The sequence below is a fragment of the Aythya ferina genome (genome assembly GCF_964211825.1).
Source record: "Aythya ferina genome assembly, chromosome: 1".
In the NCBI taxonomy this organism is placed as follows: Eukaryota; Metazoa; Chordata; class Aves; order Anseriformes; family Anatidae; genus Aythya; species Aythya ferina.
In genome coordinates this window covers 30,094,907-30,113,018 of record NC_140296.1, presented here as the reverse complement: position 1 = coordinate 30,113,018, position 18,112 = coordinate 30,094,907, and the positions used below count along the sequence as shown (strand labels likewise).

General features: G+C 41.9%; 1 protein-coding gene and 1 long non-coding RNA gene across 3 annotated transcripts in view; one reads left to right on the top strand and one right to left on the bottom strand.

Moving 5' to 3' along the window:
- LCP1 (lymphocyte cytosolic protein 1) overlaps positions 1 to 18,112 on the bottom strand; it is a 45,620-nt gene that overhangs the window by 24,635 nt on the left and 2,873 nt on the right. The window contains exon 1 of one of the 2 annotated variants that reach the window (XM_084529850.1): positions 4,469 to 4,694. The exons of the other annotated variant lie outside the window; for it this stretch is intronic. The gene's annotated coding sequence lies outside the window, so the exon portion shown is untranslated. Of the gene's footprint in view, positions 1 to 4,468; positions 4,695 to 18,112 lie in introns of those variants that run through there. 2 annotated transcript variants of the gene reach the window in all.
- On the top strand, positions 15,088 to 17,226 carry LOC311441582. The gene is made up of 2 exons (XR_014696085.1): positions 15,088 to 15,129; positions 17,190 to 17,226. It is a non-coding gene; the product is annotated as an uncharacterized lncRNA (long non-coding RNA).

Below are 18,112 nucleotides of genomic sequence, written 5' to 3'. Positions count from 1 at the left end.
GAAAAAGAGAAATTCTTCAGTGGATCTCATGTTGAAAGAAGAATCGATGCTATAACCACAGCAGCATTGCCTAGAACTTCCTCAATTTCAAAGTTTCATCTTGTGCTCATTGACCAAAACAAAAAACAATTTTAACTAAAATAATTGAGGCAAAACCATCTTGTTGGCATTCAGCAAAACATATTGTTTTCCATAATCCAGAATACTTTATCTCCCCATGAAACTTCATGTTCTTGGCACGTGTACTATTCTCATGCATGCTCCTCATACATTCGTTAGTACCTATTGCTGTTGTTTCAGTTCTGATTAAATAATAATTCTGATCCATAATGCACCCACAGCCAAGTAGGATAGCAGCATTAACACTAAATTTCATCAGAATTACTGCCACTTTGGAGTAGTGATAATTTGTGGTGATGACTCCAGGGAATCCAACAAGCTTAGACAAGCACACAGTCCCATCAGTGTCTTTTAGTCTAGATCGGTGTCACAGCTTCCAGCCAGATTGCATCAACACTTCTGATAGTTTTTTTTTCTGCTAGTGATGTATGATAACAAACAAAATCCACATGTCTCTATGCCTTTTTCCTCACTGATTAGTTAGTCAGCTATCCAGCTACTCACCATGACTGATAGCATTAGCAAATACCATCAGGTTTTGAGCCACTTATCAATTAGATGCATTTCTCACATAACAGCTTTGAAAATCATTGAAGATGCATGAAGAATTGCAACATATTTGAACAGGTGATGAGGTTCATTTAAAAAGTTCATTTTTCAACTCATGCACTTAGTGGTATGACTATTTGCCTATTTAAATAGCTACAGATACACACATAGATAACAAGTTTTTCTTATTTAACGATGCTAAACTAAATCTTAAATGCTAAGGTAGAAACATATTTGGTTCCATTAGCAATAGATAATTTATCCAAAATCTCACAGTGCCTTCAATCCGAGTAGGATCTTGATGTTTAAATCATCATATATAATACAAACAGGAGTCTTTCGTAAGGTGTGGCGATTAGTTCCTCCCTGATACATGTTAGAGATTCACAATTAATCTCACAGTAAATGACAATCTTTGCCTCAAAAGCAGTTTAAAAGCCAAGAGTCTGTAACAGCAAAATCTCAATGTGTATACAGACACTGGGATTATTAAGGTTCACATAATTTAATTCACTATGGATTTGAAGAAACACAGAGAGGAGACATTTACCACTGTTTAGAAGACAACTTGGTGATGTTCCATGCGTAATTTTTGTAATGTTCCATTTTATAAAGGACTTCATTTGTCACTGCAGTGCATGAATCCAAAATCAAATACAAATCAACAGGCCTTAGGAAGGAAAAATCCACAGAATTTAGAGAGGAATGGAGAACTCTTTCCAATATACTGTCCAGCAGTAGGGAGTGCTAGTCCTTCAGGGAAATTAAGGCACTCAGGACGTAGAGCTGTGAACCCACAAATATTGTCCTTTTATGTCAGATATATCCTACCAGGGAGATGTGTATATTGTATATATGTGCATATTGTTTACACAATCAGAGCCTCCAGAATTTTTCTTGAAAAAGGAAAAATATTTAGGCAGTCAACTGTACATTTTTTGTTGGGTAACTTGTCTTCTCTGTCCCTTTACCAACAAAACCTAGCTAGCTTTTAAGTGAAAACACATCCCCATAAAAATAGGAACAATTCTGATTTTTGAAAGCTTGTGGTGATTTTTTTTTTTTTTTGACTGAAGCTGGTTTTCAACCCTAGCCACGCTAACTGACAGTTTCAGTCTTTAAGCAGATTTCCTATTTGGGAAAGAAAGCCCTGACCCACCCAGTCCCACCTTTGCTCGCTACGGTGGGGGAAGAGGAGAGCATCTCCAGGGGCTGCTTTGGATGCTGGTACGAGGAGCTACCCCACACCTGCCCCATCACGACCAGGGTGGCAGACTGGATACAAAACCCTGTGGCAGACGGATAAAAGCCTCTCTTCCTGTTCCCGTAAGGTAGTCATCATGCTGCAAAACGATGGCAGAAAGCCTGGTCACAGCATCCTGTGACTCAGACCCCAATCTCCTGCAAAAACCCAGTATCTGATACAAGAGAAGGAGAGCATGGATGGTGTTCCCAGATCACTAGCAGGAAAACGGTTCCTACATGCATGGAAAATTATTAAAATATTAAAAACACAGTCCAGCCATAAAAAGGAGATGGAGATATTGTTTTTAGATATAAATTATAAATATATATTTGCACTTGACTGATTCCACCTGGATTTACCGTAGGGTCTCTGGGTCTACACTGGGAAACCACAGCAGTAAGTGGAACAGGAGGAGGCTGAATCCTCTTGTGCCCATTCCCTCTGAAGAAAAATTTGGCTTTATGGCATGCTTCTCTGAGCCCATGACCCTCTCCTCTGCACTTTGCCTCACCTATGCCTGTTTCACCCTACATTTCTTGGTAATTAATGCTCGTTGTTAATTCATCACAGTGAGCAACTTTGAAATGGTCTGAGCTCAACCAATGCAAGCTCTAGAGCAATTTATTTCCTGTCCTGCAGCTCTCCCCTTTGATGACTGAAAAGATGCACAGAATGACCAGTACAGAGCCCTACAGCACAGCTGGATTCAGGATGCTAAATGCCATTTCATTTTTCTTTCATAAATATTTTTCTTTTTGAGGAGTACTTTACATTTTGTATCAGCATGTCACTGGAGTCTGATGTTTTGCATAAAGGGATAAGAGCGTGAAAATCAGCTGCATTTCTGAATGCCTTATAATTTCCTGACCTCTCCCCTTCCTTTTTACTCAACTTTCTGAAGTTCTTTCATAAATTAAAAAAGTATAGTAATTATTTTTACTGTAGGATTTCTATCAAGACAACTCTGCTCATGCTACGCAGCTGAGTGTTAGGCTGCTTATAACTGTAATTAGAAGGGAACAAGATTTTAAGAAAATCGGTGGCATAATAAAACATGATGGCATGCAAGGTAGATTTTGTGAGCAGGAAAGAAGAAGCAGCACTACTTGACTTGTTTAAATACAACAAATTATATATAGGACCTCAAACATTTTGTAGCCGTACAGGTATTCAGTCCAAACTCTTACTTGATTTCAACTGAGGAAGCAGATTCAAAAATCTTAATGTAATGGAATCCCTGCTATTGTTTTGATTTGGTTTGGTTTGGTTTGATTTGATTTGTTTTTTTTTTTTTTGACCTATTGTGTGAGCACTTTCTTCAGCTCCTGAGCTAAGTAAATCTGGACCTCACAGTCAGGACTGAAGCAGAAATCCCCATCACTACCAGCAGGTACTTCCCAGTCCCTCCTGCCTCTAGCATCCCTTCTTGGTGGAGTTTCCCACCACAGAGGGGGTTTTCTTGTCTTCCCTTCACCCCGAAGAGCCCCATCCCTGGTGCCAGCACCTCTACAGCCCTTCTGGCGCCATCTTGAGAGGGCAAACCCCTCCTGTCTGACGAGCGGGAGGGGGGGGAGGTGGTTCATGCTGGAGTGTCTCCACACAAGAGGTTTCAGGGTGTTTATCAAGATGAAGAGCCATCTGCTGAGCACCCACCTGCACCTCTGACAGCACCATCTCATCTACTGTTTGACAGAAATCATCTTCACTCAGTACCTGCAGCAGTGAGGGGTCAGTCGGCCAATGTGGCTGCCAACACTACGAAAACCTTAGGTTCTGTTTGTCTGAAAAGTCAACTTGCTTGCAGGCTTATGAGTCAGTTTACAGTGTTCAAACCAAATGCACATAGTGAGGAAACTACTACCTGACAAAAACAGCAAGTCTACAGCTCTTACAGTGCAAAAATGTTCCTGTTCACAATGGCACTACCTAAGATTTTTGTAGACATTTGCAAGTCGAAGTTTATCTAAAGCCTGTTCTAAAATCCCAAAGAAAGTTAGACCAATTTCAACACTCAAAATATTCAAAGGCAAATAAAATGTTAGGACCACACCATATTACTGATTTTTTAAGCAGAAGTCCCTACTACAATCATGCTCCAAAATCATGAATCAATTTGATTTACCGAGAGCAAATTTGTAAAAGCCTACAAAGAATGTCCTAACAGTGTGGTGCACACAATACAGGCCAAAATACATCAGATTTGAGAATCAGTGTTTCTCACCGCTGGAATTAGAATCACCCTTTTACAAGGATCCTCTCTGCAACCTAAACAACGGCTCATTAGTATCTCACAACCCGCCAAATTAATCAAATGCCATCGAATGCAAGTCCAAAGACTGCCACTCTGCTCAGCCATAGACCTCTCTACTCTATTAAATTCACTCAATACCTTCCCGAAGGTCAGCAGAAATGCTCTGCACAAGATAATTGGAAAATAATTACGCTTATACTGAACGTGCACTTCTTTTTCATGGCGACCACAATTTCCTGTGCAGTTCAACTGCTCGTACGCTCAACGAGGGGTGTAAAAAATAGCAGGTGCTGGGATCTTACCTCCCGGGCTCAAGCTGTGGGTCCCAACTGCTGGAGCAAGTGCTCGTCAGTCCGACGGAAAGGGGAGAACTTCTTAAAAAAGTAAAATTTAATGTGGGTTGGTAAATTGCAGAGGAGTATGTCGAAACAGCGTGACTAGAAAATCTTCTGCAGAGCAACTGCTTGAGCCCAGGACTGCAAGCCCAAGACTGAGCCCCGTGAGGGAAGTGACTGGTGACAAAACGTCATAGTGAAATAGATTTTGTCTTTATAAGGAAATTTAGCATTCTCTGGTCTCCCCTCCTCATCACTTCATTACTCATACAATAGGTCTGATACGCGCCACTTCCTCATAATTTCTTTTACCCCCTCTTCAGTTCCTTTCTCTCCCACTAAGTGCGTGCACACACTAACATGATTTTACACCTTCTCTCTTTCATGATAAAACCAGCTGCGTTTTAGGATCACCGAATATCAAAGCCTGCAGCCCCACCCCTGCACCCGACGCAGGGCTGGCTGTAAAGTCAGGTCGAGGCATTCGCGGCACTGCCTCCATGGTTAGAGACTCCTCAGCATCTCTATCAACACCTGCCAACGTTTGACTATGCTGACTGTGAAAACTTTTTTTCCTTGCATGCAGCTGGAATTTCCCTTGCTGCAACTTGTGACCTTTTATTTCCAGTGTGTACCTCTGAAAAAAAAAAAAGTCTCCATCTTCTCTATAAGCTCCAATTAGGCAGGTGTAGACAGCAAGAAGGTCATTCTCAGACTTCTTTCTCCTCCACAGCCTGAACAAATCTTCTTCTCTTCTCCTCATACCTCGTGTTCTTCATCCCCCTGGCCATCTTGGTGGCTCCCTACAGTTTTCTTTGTACAGGGGAGCCTCAAATAGGACAAGGCACTCATGCAGCCACACAGCTGACACCAACATCAAGGACACATTTCCCAGGTACCTTGAGGATCAAGTGGAAAAAGTGCTTAAAATGGATGCAAACATCAGCTGCCTTTCAACACCGATGACGCAGAGTTTAAGAGAACCTTGAGAGAACTGAAAATACAGCGTCAATATACAAAAGTGATTCAGCAGCCCCGTGGGGATTTTAAGAAATTTCTTGCCTTAACAGCAAAATTCCCACCTCTTTCCACAGGCCAGAGAGACAACCTTCAGCTTTTTAAATAACTTCTGTTCTGACTTTTACCTCTGAAATCATACAGCTGAAAAAAAAGAAACAAACTGAGTGTCTTTCATGAAAAAAACTGTCATTCGTGATTCGTCAGACCAGCTGGACCATCAGCTACATGCTGATGTAGAGGACTTCATTAAAAACTTTGCATGAACAAATCCCCATAATTAAGATGCCATCCAAGCACATGTAGGTTCACCATATTCAGAATTACACTGAAATGGGTTCAAGGCATTTTTGGCAACAGAAGACTTTCTTCCATCAGAAAAAGAAATGCCCAATTATCCCTTTGATATTCTTACAGTGACTCTGTGCAGACATCACTTGTAGATTTTCCATGATTTCTGCCTGTCCCTGAGCGTTTCTGTTCTAATTGCAATAACACATTGTATTTTAACATCACACTCAGTGAGGGAAGGTCTACCAAGGTGTGACTATGTAGATTAGGAATGGTGATTTAAAATGCTTTTCAGCTTAATACAAGGTCTCTTTGGCTTGGAGGAGACATTCTTACTCTACCTCCCCTACGGTATTTCATTATGTGATAGACAGAGCCACAGCTCCTCTGCGATGTTTACTAGGCTGTTTGACAGCAGCCTGATAAAGGTTTGCCGCAACTTTCTCCTTGCAGGCTTTTAAAAAATCCTTTATTATTTCTGTTGCTCTCTGCACAGCGTCCCCTTGAATGCTACAACATCTCTTCTGAGACAGGGAAAAGGACACCAAATGGATAATTCTGCGCCATTATTTGGTGTTATACTGCATACCTTAAATCTAACACCTTGCACAGGAAAACCAGGGGTATGTGTTTCCTTATCAGACATGTTTGCAACATCCTCTCTTGGGTTGTTATAGTTTATATAAATGGTAGGTGAGAGACTCAGATTTTCCACTCTAATGTATGTAACTTTATATTCATCCTCCTTAGACTGAACTCAATCCTGTGTGATCAGTACACAGCACTGATTCTTACCAGCATGTACCCCAACATGCACCAGCTGTGCTAAAACAATGCTCTAGCAAGCTTAGAAATACAAGTACAGTGGAGATGGGATTTAAAAGCAAGTGTAAGCAAAATATTTTGATGCATTTACCATGCAGACCATGTATTCCATTCCTTTTTTCTGCCTTATTTCAAGGCCTGCTGGAATGTCTCTGTGCATACCCAATCATGCTGCCTCAACAAACGTTATAAAACTGAAGTAATCCTTACACACAACTCCAGCTGAAGTCCTGGCACAGGACCCTATTTGATTTCTGCCCTGTACATCTGTGAAACATCATACAAATAACAATTTCATTGGACAGCATTGAATTACATTTAGCTGGTACAACACAATGATCAACTCCTACCTGCAACTGGTTAACTTGTACCCATGTGATGTTCATTTGTGGCACTGCAGACAATGTATGATTGTAGGACAATGTATGCCAATGATCCCTCTAATGTAATTTCTTACGCTGGGCAGAATGTTGCAGGCAATCTTTAAGAGTATTTATTTTCTGGAAGAGTTTTAAATCATAACTCTTCAAAATAACTAGTTTGTATTTTGCAATAAGGCACACTTACGGTTAGCAGGACAAGCTGGTGTCACAATAGGATGTACTGCAATACTGAGTTAAATGTCCATGGCTTTCCTGCATTAAAAAACATAATATACTTGACCTAGAGCTCCACTTTTAGAGCCAAACTCCTAACGAAGCTACTTTGAAATGTGCTTCCACAAAAGGCAGACGAGTTAGGGAGGGGTTGCAAAGACATCAGGAACCAGCTAAGATTGTCTACAAAAGTAAGCGCCATAAATTATCAAGCATTGTGTCTAATAACTCACTGAGGAAGAACAATTTCCTGGTGGGAATTAATAAATGATATTCCCATGGCAGCCTCTTCTGGCATAGCCGCATCTTGGATCTTGTGTTTGCAACTGCCCACAGCAGTCTCTCAAGGGCTTTGCCTTTCCCTAAACAGTTTCTGCTTCATCGAATGAATTTCTCCAAAAGACGTGTTTTGGAAAATCACATGTTCACATAATGTAACACCTTCCCTGCTTCTGCTGATGTTCTGGGTCTGGCTGGGATGGAGTTACCTTTCCCTGCAGTAGCACATGCAGTGCTGTGCTCTGCATCTGTAGCTAGAACAGCATGGGTACAACACCTTTGTTGTGTCTGTGGCTGAGCAGTGCTGGCACCACATCAGGACTCACTCCAACCCTTCCTTCCCCTTTCCCTTTGAGGAGGGGGAGTGAGAGAGCAGTTGTGGTGGAGTTTAGCTGTCCATCACGGTGGATGGAGTGTACCACAGCTGGTACAGTCACTGGTTGTGTACGTGTTGTCCATCCAAGCAAATATGCAGGCCAGGAAAGGCATGGTGTGTGGACAGATGGATGATCTTCCAAGATGTCCATGGAAGCTTCCTGTGGACCTTGCAAAATATCTTTGTTTCAATGACAGCACAATTTTAAACAAACCCTTTGAGGGGAGCCTCATTGTCTGTGAAAAACTAGGACAAATCAAAATTAATGGAAATTATTTAATAAGTGAACTCATTTAGAGCATTACCTTGTTCTTATGAAAATACGGAGGACCCAATCTAATTCCCACTGCAGTTTGATGCAATCTGAGCGACATCTTTGTTCAGTGTGACCCTGTTCTTGTCCCTGTTAAAGTCGGTGACACTTCCTGCAGCCATTAGCAATTTCAGCACTGACACTCCTGCCTCATTTCTGAAAGCGGACCCATGAACTTAAATGTTGTTGACAGGTAAATGGGTTCTGCTGAAGCAGGAGTCATTACTTGGATGGCAAGCACTCAGGTAGGGGCTGGTAATTCGACCTGTAACATCTGTTTGGGCAGGCTGCTCTGCTGCTGGGACTGCCCATGTTAGCGATGTGTCTTGAAATGCCACGTGTAGGAGAGACTTTGCAGAATGCATATAAAAATAATGCCTTTCATGCTGCTTTCACCCTGCATTACATCTGCCAGAAAAAGCCCTGAGAATGCAAAGCTGTGATGGTTGATCCCATTGAACCTGTCACAATACAGATACTGGGAGTCTTTTTGAGGGGTATATCATGATACCACGAAATACCTGTTGGTGCAACAAGAGCTTCTCACTCTTTGTCTCAATCTATTCATGCAGGAAGTAGTGATCCTCCAGCTGGAACATGCCACCATGCTCTCATTCCCTGACGTACAGGATCCCCAACACGAGGATCAAGAGGTGCCAGGTGTACCAAGAGATGCCCAGACCCATCTATGCCCATGGACCTCTTTTAACAGCCAAGTCACAGCGGTGCTGTGCCGCATGGAGCCTCAGCTGGGCTTGTACGCTGCCACATACGGAGATACAGGCACATAAAACAAAGTTATCTCATATTGAGAAGAGTGTTTTTGGTGGGGTCTTTCAAAGAAGCAGTGTCTCCAAATCTTACTCCTTCCCCTAGAGCATGACCATGATGATAACATCCTATTAAACCTAGTCTGGGAGCCTTTTTTATGATCTTACCTGCTTGTGTAGCTCCCAGTTTCCAAACTCCTAACTAAAAACCTGGCTTTGAGTCTTGTAAGGAAATCTTCACTTTGGTTTCGCATTGTCCTATTTGGTAATCCAGATGAGCCACACAGAGCAAAGGTGCTGTGAGGAGATGGTTTCCACAAAGCAATGCAAAAGATCACTCCTAAAGAGGGGGTACAACCAGCATAGAAAGATTTATACTTCTCAAAACACATGTGCAGGACCTAGAAGAGAATAGTGCCTGTTGGCAGAGGAGCAGATTGTGCAATTATCAATCACGGATCTTGGAGCAGGTTGCTCCCTCAACAGAAGTAACCAAACGTCTCCATTAAGCAAAAACCAGATAGCTCTGAGGCCGTGGGTGAACTTTTGGCTGCCAGTCTTGGCACCCAAGTTCCAAAATCATTTGCCCCACCATCATTAGCTCCATCAAATCATTTGTGCCTGAAGGTTTTTCTTATGGCCAAGTCCCAGACGCTTCCAGGAAGAGCTCAGCCTTACTTACAAGGCATAAGGAACGAGATTAATTTCCTGCAAGCAGTCTGAACTTTGAAGGAGAGGCATTTAAGCGAGTGAAAATTGAAATAGCATAGAAAAAAACCTCCAGTAAAATGAAAGCAATAATAAATAAGTAACATGAAAGTGTACACCCCAATACAAATTTAATAGGCTACACCCAAGCATGAATTATTGAGCAGAATTATCCATTTGTTGCAATGGGGAGTTCTAGTGAAATATTAATAACAGTACATGAGCTAATCTTAGGTTTTACTTGGTGGGGGGGAAAGAAGAAGAGGTTTGAAAAGTCTGGCCATTATTAATGCAAAAAAGAGCAGCCAGGGCCACAGCTTTCCATGGATCTGGATGAAGTGGAGAGAAGGCAGCAACACTCCTCAGGCTCTCACAATAAAATACTGGATTCCCATGTCTCAAACAGGGATCAACAGCAACCCTATGAGCTGATAAATCCATTTCCAGAAGGAAAGAGGTTCTTAAGTAGCATTCTCAGATGCTGTTTGAACAATACTGGCTCTCAGGATTTTGTTTTCACTCCTATGAAAATCAGAGTTTCAGCTAGACCCTGACTCAGCTGGTTTGCAAGCTGTTATGTGTTTCTTTCAGGAAATATCTCAGCTTTGTGATTGGGAGAAAAGAGCGAGAACGTGATTTCGGTGGCTCAGAGGCTTGCAGAAGTAAAAAGCATAGAGAAACAGAAGGAAAAAATACTTTAATTATAATTATTATGACAGTTGCTTTTGCAAAGATGGGAGGAAACAGCCATGATTTTTGAGCATCTGGATCTCATTTTTGAGAAGCTGTCTCATAGCTAAGTGACCTTCTCATCTATTTGTCAGACTTACAGCCTCAATGTCACTTTCTGATGGCTTTGGCACTGCAGCAAAATGGGCTTCCCAACCCATCCTCCCCTTCCTGTGGTGCAGGCAAGGGGAGGATGTGTGCCTGGGGAAGGTGTCGTGGCAAAGATAAAGCACTCGTGCTGGGAGCAGAGGCGCCGCAATTCTACCACAAGCATTTCAAGGACCTGTCTTCTGCTGCAAACTGCTGCAAAGGCAGGGGGAAAAATGTTTACAGATGCTCTCCAGAACAAGTTCTCCCCTTTGGGCTTTTTGCCAAGGGTTTCAGAAAAGAGTGATTCGTTTTGCTTTATATCCAGAAGAGAACCTGCACACCAACACCTGCATGACTGAACAAAATGTTGTGTGCACGCAGGCACGCTTGCATATATACCCTCTTTTATACTTTATCACTACGCTTTGATTTTAAATGATTTTAAATGTTGGAAAATGTAACTTCCTAGACATTTTGCTTTGCTGTGAACTTGTTTTTCATCACTCAGCTTCTTTAAAAGCCATATTCCTGTATCTCTTCCTCTTTTTTTTTTTTTTCCATGTTTCCCTTTATTCTCTCATTTTCCCTTTGCGCATTTTCTGCATTTTTTCTTATCTCCTGCCATTTCCTCACTCCTTGGACTCCTACCCTAACAGTTTCTGTTCACTTACTCCCACATGCTGCTCTGCTGCCAATGCTCTTAATATTTCCAAGGGCGTTCAGCTCAGAAGCCCCACTTCTTGCAGCATCTCACATGCATCTTCCAAGCCTGTGGTCAGTGGCCCAAAATTCTGCACTGAAACCACCGCACGCTGCAGCTCAGAAACTCCTTAAAGCAGTTATTAGTTCCTCGTCTGGAGGGGAAGTTTGCCTCCCCCAGAAGGAACTTGCTGTGTTTCTCCCATATGTGCCAAAAAAAAAAAAAAAAAAAATCCTCAGTACAGAATCTGGAGAGAAAATGCCCAAACCATGGGGTTTCATTTCCAGTCTCACCACAGCTGTGTTCAGAGCAGGCTCTGCATCGGGGGGCTCACCACCCTTCTGCAGGTGAAGGATGAAAGCCAGAACTAAGCTGAAGCTGCAGGATGACAAAAAGTAAAACAAAATAAAAATAAATAAATAAAAATGTTGGATTGTGTTTTGTTTGTTTTGATGGAGGCATTAGGACAGAAATCAATCACGGGAGGTAGCTGAGGCCAGGCTTTTGACAAAAGCCCTACTATGAAGATCCTGAATCCAAGAGACTCTTACCTGGTGTATCTCAATTTTTGGAAAAAGGATGTGTATAATGCCACCCTTTTTCCTGACAAATCTGATCTAAGCAATGGTTTTAGATGGTGGCTAAGAAAAACAGAATTAGAGTTTATATTTGGGGTGAATCCCTTCCATGACAAAAAAGAGGGCAAAAAAACTTGGGAAGAGGGAGACATTTCTGCATCTCTCTGCCAGCTAGTATCACGAATACCAATTACTGCTGGTCTTCTGCTTCAGCCTAAGCCCAACAAAGACAGACTTTTGATTCCTTCAAGCTCCCAGCACCAGCTTTGCTTATCTCAAATAAGCAAAACCAAGATTTTTGCATTCTTTTCATCTTGTTGGTCAAACTCCTTCCTGTCCCAGTGGTTGGCATTGACACCTCTTGGAAGCTCAGCTGAGACAATGCTGAAGAGATGTGGACACGCTCTCAAAAGGAACCAGTCTGAAGATGCATCTCCCCTATTCTGAAGCCCACAGGGAGCAATAGCCAGGTTTTGGCAGCAAGAGTGGCAAACATTGTGAGCACCTAAAACATTGGGGTAATAATTAAGCTAGCGATCATACCAAAGGTACATGATGTGAAAAAGAAAACTAGGCTTTATTTTCCCTGACTGCTTAGAGTGGAAGACCTTTGAGGGAGCACGCAGAGAGATGGAAGATCCTCCAGTCAAAGGCAAGTACCAAGAGTGAAGTGCCAGACACGTACTAGGTGGTGTGAGTTTTCTCACAGAGATGCTGCCTGTGTTGCTACAAATGGGTGTCATAGAAGAGTAGCCTTTGCTCCTGGAAAATGGGCAGAGCAGACCCTCAGACAAGCTGAACAATTTATCTTCTTTGCCTTTGCACTTGGCTGCTCCATTTTCTGTGCCACCGTGGCGAGCGTGCACCAAAAAATAACAAGACAAAGTCATCGGGTGGGTTTTCAAACGCCAGAAGACTCAAAAGAGCCCCTAAACAACTGCTCTTAGGAAAGGGCACAAAACATGAGCTCTGGAGTGTTATTTAAAAGACGAATTTGAAGCAAACATTAATTGCTCTTCAGACACAGCACTTAGGAGGCATGGGGGCAACTGCAGTGCTAAACAGTTTGGCAACACAAGAAACCACCACAACCACAGTGATGGTGTGCATGTGTGTAGATGGTGACAGGAATTCAGAAACCAAGCCATTGAGCCAGCAAAGCTTGGAGCTGAAAGCCCCGTGCTACCCTCGTGATGCTCCCCAGGCATCCCAGCAAGGCCCTCTGTGCTCTCACAGGTCATGGATGAAAGCCAAGCTCTGCCAAGCAGCTCCCTGCATGGACACCCCGAGGACGTTTGGTGCATGGAGGATGGATGGGCGCCAGGAATGCCACCTGAGCAGTAGGATTTTCTGGTTCCAAGACAAAAAGGCCTCCAAACACGTTTTGGAGGTGGCCTTACAAACCAGGACTCGCTGTTCACATGCCTGTGCTGACATTCAGCCTCACCAATTGTGGGATCCCAGACAGCTTGGACTTTTGGGGCAGGGAGATGGCTGTGGAGTTTTTGTATCTTAGCATCTTTGTGTTGACCTTCTTTTGCCTGCATGCTCATGCCCAAGAAGCAGAGATGCTTAGGGTGGAGGAAAGGAGAAAGCAGGAGCATCAACTGTCACTTCAATCCCTTTTGCTAGTCAGGACTAAAAGACACACAGGTAGAAGAGATGGAGCACCACTGAGATAAAGATTGGCACAAATCACCAAATAGCTGAAGTGAAAGAAGGCTTCAGAGTGGCAGAATCAGTCTACCTGCTGGTTACACCTGCTTTGGCTGGTTTAACACTCCTTCAGGCATCTCTTTCCCTTTCCTTCCCTGGTGAGTTACAAGTTTCACACAAGCAGCAATGAGTTTCCTATGTGACAATAACTCAAAATCCTTTACTGAGCATTGTTGTGGAAAATATCTAACTTTTAGGTACTACAAAACATGCTCTTCAGCTCTTAACAACGTAACATATTACATGGCTGAGTAATATGTCATGAAATACCAGTTTGAGCCTTCAGAAACACTGGACAGCCAAACTAGAGCAGAGCCAGACAAAGATGCCACACTGAAGAAAAACACTTTGCCCTTTTTCTCCTCTGCATGTGAGCTGCTTCTGCAACTGGAACAGGAAAAGGATGAAAAGACTGGGGGATGGCTCTGATGGCCTGCAACAACCCAGCACGAACAAATCTTACCTAGTATCACAAAGAAGTAACAGCCAGTGTTCCCATGCAGCACACCAATACAGCGACCACATGCTGGAGGCTCTGACTTGCAAATCATGTTTGAAGAAGAGGGTTTGCAGGTGCCCTTGCAAAGACTAGATTTTGCAGCTCAGCTTGTTTACAGTTCCTCGGTAGTTTCAGCTGTGTGTTGTAAGCTCTGTTTCCTGAAGAGCTGCTACCTTTCATATTAAAAATAAGTGCACATCCACACCCCAGTGAGACTTTGGTACTCAGTTTTTCTCCTTAAAGCTCAGGGACACCTCTGGTAAGTGCATTTCTGGCCATGTCCAAGAGGAAAACTGGCATGCAAACCATGATTCTCAAGCAATTCTACGCCCAATATTCCTGCAATGTTGCAAGAGATGTTGGGTAATGAAAGAAAGGGAGGTAAGTTACCCTGCATACAGTAAAATCCTTGAAAATGAGCATTTAAGGAAAAGTCACATTCTTCTGCCCAATATTTCTATAAATATATTCTATAAATATTCTATAAATACATGGGTTCTGTGTGCCTGGGCAAATGCAGGAGTCTTCAAATTCCACCTTAAACGAACTAGCTCAAATGCTGGTAGCAATATTGTGGCAACTAATTAACGCATTCTGTTTCTATTCAAAAACATACATATTACATATATAGACATATGTGCATATATGTATGTCTATGAGAGAAATCTCTCATGGCTTGGCATAGTGGTTTAACCACTGGACAGTCCATCCTCTCCTAAAATCTTCTTTGCTTGCCCAGAACTTGCCACATGTCTGCATGGGGCACGTAATTAGGAAAGTAGATATTGAGATGCAAATGAGAACCACACACAAAAGCAAATGCAAAGCTCTGCAGCAAGGGCAGGAGGGGTTATCTGAAAATCAGTGTAAAATGGCAATCTTCATGGGAGGACTGCTTTTTAATTGTCTTGAAAAACTGATGTTTTTTTCACCTATGTACGTAGTATCACTGGTGGGAGCATCAGAGGGGCTTGCTGGTCTGTCACTGCATTAAGACTACATCGCTTTTTTAACTGAGTGAACACCCCAAAAGGAAAAGAAGGCAGAAGGATGGTAGTCCTTAAAATATTTTGATTCCTTCTGATACTGGAAATCAGATGAAAAATGTGTCAGTTACCCTGATATTTACATGAGATTGAAGGTGAGTCTAAAGGATCTTTAGAAAGGGCATTTTCCTTCTCTGACTATAGATATCTTTCTAATTTTCTGACAAGTACCTCTGTTTTGATATAGCAATTTCTCTTAGGCAAACAGAAGATACAAGATCTTTATTTGCGATATAAAAATAACAGAACTGATTACTGCCCCATCCGGTACAATGTTTACTGTTGTAAAAAAGAAAAATGTGCAAAAGATTATTTTCCCTGTGCAGGACTTTCAGTTATTCGCCCCAAATAATTGACATACTGACAACTCTGGTACTACGTAAAATCCAGCAACTCTTGTGAATATCAGGATGTGCATATTCGAAGACAGCTTCTTCTTAGAGTTTCTGGTCAGTGCTAGTTCTGAGAAACAAGATCTAATGAGCATGGGAGACCCTAAGTAGCTGCCAACCCCACCTCATCAGGAAGGGAGTAGCACAGTGTTAATTCCTCTGTCCCCTTGCAGCATCTCTCTCTTGTGAGGTGTAACTACTGCAGAAGATTACAGGCAGAAGATGCCCCAGGCTTATCACTTGATGGCATCGCAGGGCTCTCCCACCAGGGGGAAGGGACATCACCATGCTCCTGTACACGGTTGATCCCGCCAGCCTGCTTGGCAAGTGGGTGTATTTTAACATAGAGTAGTTAGGAGAAACCGTATTATTTTATTTAAGGAAAACTTAAACTCCTTCATTTTAATTCACTGGCAGAAATACATATTCCAGGATTATCACCCATTGCTTGTCCCTGCTTGCACTCCTTGCATTAATCATGGCTCTGATTAGCTTTGCTCATTAAAGCCAAGCTGATCAAGTCACATACATGCAAATGACCTCCCTGTACCTGCAAAGCTTAATTCAAGCTACTTCCACTTATCCTGTATGGTCTTTGCTGTTTGGGCTAACCGTGAGTGGAAATGCACGAACTCTGAGGGCCTGATTTGGAGGACTTCCAAGAACATCTGGTCCATCAGACTTTCAGAAAGCCTGGATGCATCTTCTTCCCTCGGACCTTACAGAGCACAGCTTTCTGACAGCAGCTTGTCAGCACTTTCCAGAGATTTGTCTATTATTTTTTTTTCATGTCTTAAACTGGGTACTCTAAAACCTAAGTTTTATTTTGAAAACTCTGAGATACACAGGTGGGAAAACTACAGACTGAAGCTACATTGCCCCTTTTGTAAATGTAGCAGCAAATATATGGGTCATGAAAGAAGAAAAAAAATAGTCTGCCAAAGTTAACTACTAAGTACATTTGCAAGCCTTTATTATCAATATTTCATGATTAAAATATCACAAACTGTACTTCAAGTTTCTCCTTACAGAACATCGGCAAGCCAGGGCTGTGTACAACAACAGGGCAGAAATGCTAGAAAATTTTGCTGACACTTAGGAGCAAGATGCTTTCAAATTCAAAAGTAGGGAAAAGGCCTGCATAGCTTGAAATGACATTTCAATATAAGGCTTAAATCATTTATTTCATTACAAATGCAAAGAAGTGTTTGCCTGGAAGATCCACTGAAATCTCATCTGTTGAGTTCCTTCTCATAAGCAACAGAAGAAAAACTGTGTAGGCAACTTCTTAGAGTCAATCAGAAACTTCTGTTTATATAAAAATTAGAGCATTTAGTCACATATCTTTTCATAACCCTGAAATAAAGAAGTTGCTTCTATTTTTAGATATGTCTTCACTGATTCAACTCGAGACTTCTGCTTAAGAGAAGACACTTGTTGGGTTTTGCATTTTTCCTTATTTAACATGATAAATAAAGTCATATAAAACTATGAAAGAAAAAAAAAAAGGTAGAAGAAAAAGCAGCAGCTCTTTTTTTTTTTTTTTTTTCCCAGAACACATCCTTTCCTCAATCCAAAGTAATGCTACTCGGTTCCACTCTTACCCAGCACGCTGGCTCCCTTTTATCAGTACGTGCAAGAAAAGGAAAATTCTCCTGTATTTTTTTCTGCTATTGATAAGGATCAGGAATCCCATCCCAACATAGCAACAAGCATTTGTAAAAAAGAAAAAAACAAGTTAACAAAACTGCTTTCATTTCTAGGTTAATCAACATAACAGGAAGGTGACAGGAACTGTATCGAGGCAAGACATTCCGTTTTGATAAGATATAGGCTATTTCTGTTTACAGGAGCAAAGCCATTCTGTAAAATACTCAAGTCTCTGAAACAAACATATCCTTACCACAATTTTACTGTGCTTGATCTATGGGGAAATCAATTCCAGAAACGATTCCGGCCTCCTTTTCAAAACCTTTTGGACCTAACTGACTTCAACTTCATGCGCTGCCATTCTGCTGTCCCAAATATGTTGACACAGGACTTTTAACCATGCTTTTCCATCCTGTGGTACCCAGCATTAACAAGCTAACAAGGACCAGGGATGTGTTGGTTGGAAGGGACCTCTGGAGTCACCTCCTCGAATCTCCTGCTCGGGGGTGACATGAAAACACAATGCTACGAGGAAGGAAACTTTTCTGATGTGAAAGCACACATGCTTACTCAGCTCATAGGTACGACTGTTCCCAGCCAAAATGATTGACCTTCTGCAGGATAAGGGCTTGCAGGACACAAAGGAATGTTTTGACCTTCTTCTGAGCTTCTGTTTGCGGAAGAAAACCCTAAAAAACTACTTGCTTGGCTTCCTGAAGCAGTAGTTGCCAATGGCATACATTCACAGTCTGAGGCTCAATAACAAAAATGAACAAAGATACATAAATTTTCAGCTAAGAAAACATGAACTGGGGAAATACATTAAGTATAGATTCAGACTAAAACCCACAAAAGAAAAAAAAAAAAAAAAAAAGGAAGTGTAAGGATGATCACAATCGGAACACATTAAACATGGCCAAAACAGATTAAAACATAAAATGGGTTTATTCAGAATGCTGATTAAGTGGACTAGCTGTCTTCCCATTAAGAGAGAAGGAAATTAGTGCACTGTAAACGTTAAGGGTCACCAGAGCAC